This window comes from Cyprinodon variegatus, unplaced genomic scaffold (genome assembly GCF_000732505.1).
Source record: "Cyprinodon variegatus isolate N-32 unplaced genomic scaffold, C_variegatus-1.0 Scaffold815, whole genome shotgun sequence".
NCBI classification, from domain to species: Eukaryota; Metazoa; Chordata; class Actinopteri; order Cyprinodontiformes; family Cyprinodontidae; genus Cyprinodon; species Cyprinodon variegatus.
The window spans coordinates 124,152-128,199 of NW_015151268.1; positions in this window are offsets into that span (position 1 = coordinate 124,152).

Below are 4,048 nucleotides of genomic sequence, written 5' to 3' on the forward strand. Positions count from 1 at the left end.
TACATACATAAAATAAAAATAATAATGAAGATAGTCCTTGTCTATACTGATTTAAAGCAAATAAAAATAAATAAAAATACAGTAGTAGGTAAAAATGAAGACTTTATTGCATTTTTTTGTATTATGAATGGAACTGTAGAAATAAAAAAAGAATATTGACAAAATAAACAAATTTTTCAAAACAGCAGTAAGACAGTCTTAAAATATGAAAGAAAAGTACCAATATAACACAAAATATACAGGAGAAAATTAAAACGTATTTAGATTTTAAAATCCACAGATACAGTTTAGAGAAGACTGTCAAGAAACTCATTTCTGTTTATGCAGTTGTTCGTGTTAATGTGATGCAATATTAGGTTTCGCCAGAGTGGTTTACTGTGAGACTGGCAAGAAGGGTGCCAGTATATTTTTGTTTTCTTCTCTCTATGAGCACATGCTTTTCTTTGAGCCTGAGAATAAATACGCCAAGAGGGCTGCAAAACTCAACAGGTTATGGGCCCAGGAGCAACTCAGGGAAGAGTTTTTGATGCGTTATCACTGGCAGAAGGTTGCGATGGACAGTGTTCCAACGGCTAACGTTAACAGACAGCATCATGAATCAATGAAGGACAAGCAGGTTGCCTTGCCTCATGTTTGATGGAGATGAAACCAAATTGAACTGTGGGAGACTAAAGTGCTAGGAATCAAGAATACAGTTTTAAGAGAACCAGCTGGAGAAGCTGAGGTCGCAGCAGACAGTAAGAAAAATACTGAGACATACGCCGAATTAATTCAACTTTTGGATGATAAGAGCCTCTCACTAATAGTAAGAGATGCACCGGATAATGCCAGAGGAGCATTTAAAATATTGAGAGAATACTATGTCAAGAAGGGGAAGCCATGCATTATTAACTTGTACACCATGCTCACAACACTGCTGAAGTTGAACAGTGAAACTGTCCTGGTAGACAGCACGGGACAAAGATGCAGAGCAACACTTAGGCTACGTTCACACTGCAGCCTGAAGTGACCCAAATCCGATTTTTTTGGCCCATATGCAACCTGTATCGGATCTTTTCATGGCTGTCTGAACAACACAGATCAGATTTTTTCCAATGCGACTCAGGCCACTTTGCTATGTGGTCCTGAATCCGATACGAATCTGATCTTTTCAAATGTGACCGGTGTCTGAACGGCCAGGTCACATTCATCCAACCTTAACGCCATTAATACCTGACAAAGGTCACTATTCTGGGTCTTGCTTTGAAGAAGCGGCAAGAAAAAAGAACAGCAATGGCGGACGATGATGTGGAGAGCAGTATTTATGTTTAACCACCTTGAAAAGAATTAGTTTTTATGGTTGGAAAAGATTGCTAAATGTGCTACCGCACTGCCATCCATGTTTACTTCCTTAAACACAGAGCACGCTGGCCTGTGACATCATTGAGTCCTCTACTGCGCATGCAGGACACCTGCGCTGTATGACTACAGTTCACACAGTAGATCACATACAAGTCACATATATTTGGAAATATGAACGGCAAAGCAAAATTATCAGATTGCACACAAAAAATCGGACTTGAGCATTGAGGCCTGCAGTGTGAACATAGCCTTAGAGATGTGTTGTTTATCCCAACTTCCACCAGGACATTTTCTCCATAAGGTCAGCCACAGCATCTGGGGCAACATTTACATTTAAAAAGAAAACATAACATTTTGACATGTAAAGATGGTACCAGGTTTGATGTTCATGTGTATGGAAAATTATATTGAGACTGAGGATAGTGATAAGTGTAACACTTGCCGCGCCATGCAAACATGGCATGAAATATTAGGCCACTTTAACTATAAAGATATAGTTGTGAAGTGCGTATTCAGGGAAAGTTTACACAGACCCAAAATAGAAATATTGATACAAGAGCAAAGGCTCTGATGATTATTCTAATGCAGTGTTTGTACTTTCTATGACAATGAGTGACACTGTGCAGGCGACTGAAAAGTTACTAGCAGATAAAGCTCCTTTTGCTAAGGTAAAATTCATCAGGTCAGATAATAGCACTGAGTTTGTGTGTAAGGACTTTGAAAACTCTAATAAGTATAAGGGGCATTAAGCACGAGACATTAACTCCATATTTAACTTATCAGAATGGTACACCTGAAAGGGGCTGACATACTCTTTTTGAAATGGGCAGATGTATGCTTATTGAAAGTCAGCAACCAAAAAGCTACTGGAATTATGCTGTTCAGCCATAGTGCACAACATATGCTTTAACAAGCAAACAGGGAAGACCCTTTACCAGATGCTGAAAGATAAAAAGCCAAATTTGGCTAAAATGCAAAAGTTTGGATCAATATGTTACACATAAAAACAGGATAAGCATGGACTTGATTTAAGATGTGATCAGAGACTATTTGCAGGCTATGACAAGAACCGTCCTGCTAATTTGGTCTACTGCCCTGACACTGGAAAGTTCCAAAAACATAGACTTGTGAAATTTGTGGACAAAGTAAATGTGGAAAAGCCAACACAGATGGTTGAGACAGAAACAAATGATGAGGATGCCAGATTGAGACAGTTGAACAGGTGGAGCAGGAGGTTTATGAGAACACTGAAAAGTCTCAGGAGCCAAGAATAAGAAACAAAAATCCACAAAGTGGCAAATCTGACCAGTATGATCAAGAAGGGTCAAGTCAGATAAGTAGTGAAACTGTCAGTGTGAAGAGACCAGGTAATTTAAAGGATTCTGTAAACGATTACAGTGATGAGGATGGGATTCATAGTTGAATTGATTACTGCTGCAGAGCAATATGTGGAGTTCGCCAAACATATAAAGATGCTTTAGAATCAGCTAACTCAAAGCAGTGGGTTAAAGCAATGGATACAAAATCCAGTCATTAAAGGAGAAAAATGCATTTACTCTGACTACTCTGCCAAAGGACAAGGAAACAGAGGGTGGTAAATGGGTTTACCTAACAGGGACATTGAAGGGAAAGACAAGTACAAAGCAAGGTTTGTAGTGAAGGGTTGCAGCCAGAAGATGGGGATTGATTATGGTGAAACCTTCTCCCCAACAGCAAACTTGACAAGCATGAGGGTATTGTTACAGAAAGCAGCACAGGGGAATCTGTTATTCCATCAAATGGATGTAAAAACTGCTTATCTTCATGCATCCATTGATTATTAAATCTACTTAGACCAACTGGAAGGATACAAAGAAGGGGAAGGTCTGGTTTGTAGGTTAGAGAAATCTTTGTACGGACTAAAGCAGTCAGAACTGGAACAGTACTTTACATGACTGTTTAACCTAATGACTTTAAACAAAACCCACTGTGTCTATGTTAAGAAAACAAAACAGGGAAAGATCATTTGGATAGTGTGGGTGGAAAATTTGATAACTGCAACTAGCAATAAAAAAAATGATGAAAAATGTATAAGAGCTGCTTTCAGAAAAAAAAATCAAGATAAAAAAACTTAGGTCAACTAAAACATTTTCTTGGTATTGATTTTACTCATTTTTTTTATTTTATTGATTTTACAGATTTTTTTCTTTAGTTTTTAGTCTGATGAATGTGTAAAAATCTCACAGGAAAGATATGTACACAAGATTCTGGAGAGGTTTAACATGCAGAACTGCAAAGCCAGAGAAATACCCTGTGATCAAAAACCGTGCTACACAGAAGATGCTGTTAAGATGAGGTACGTACAGTAAACATGTAGAGGGAGGCTGTAGGCAGCCAATTATATTTAACTACATGTACACGTCCAGACTTAAGTTTTGTGGTGAGCAAAATATAGTAATATTTTTGTGAACCAACAGAGGAACAGTGGGTAACTGTAAATGATTTATTAAGGTATGTCAGAGGTACTGCAGGCAGAGACTTGTGATTCAGGAGAGATTACAGTAACCAGTTAGGTCTGGTGATGAAGACTGGGCAGCAGATACAAGTGATAGACACAGCACTACAGGTTACTGCATTAGCCTAAATGAGAACAGTTATTTAGGCTCTGTTCGAAAACCTAGGACGCATCCTTAGAAGACCGGATTCGAAGGCCGATTACGTCATAGCG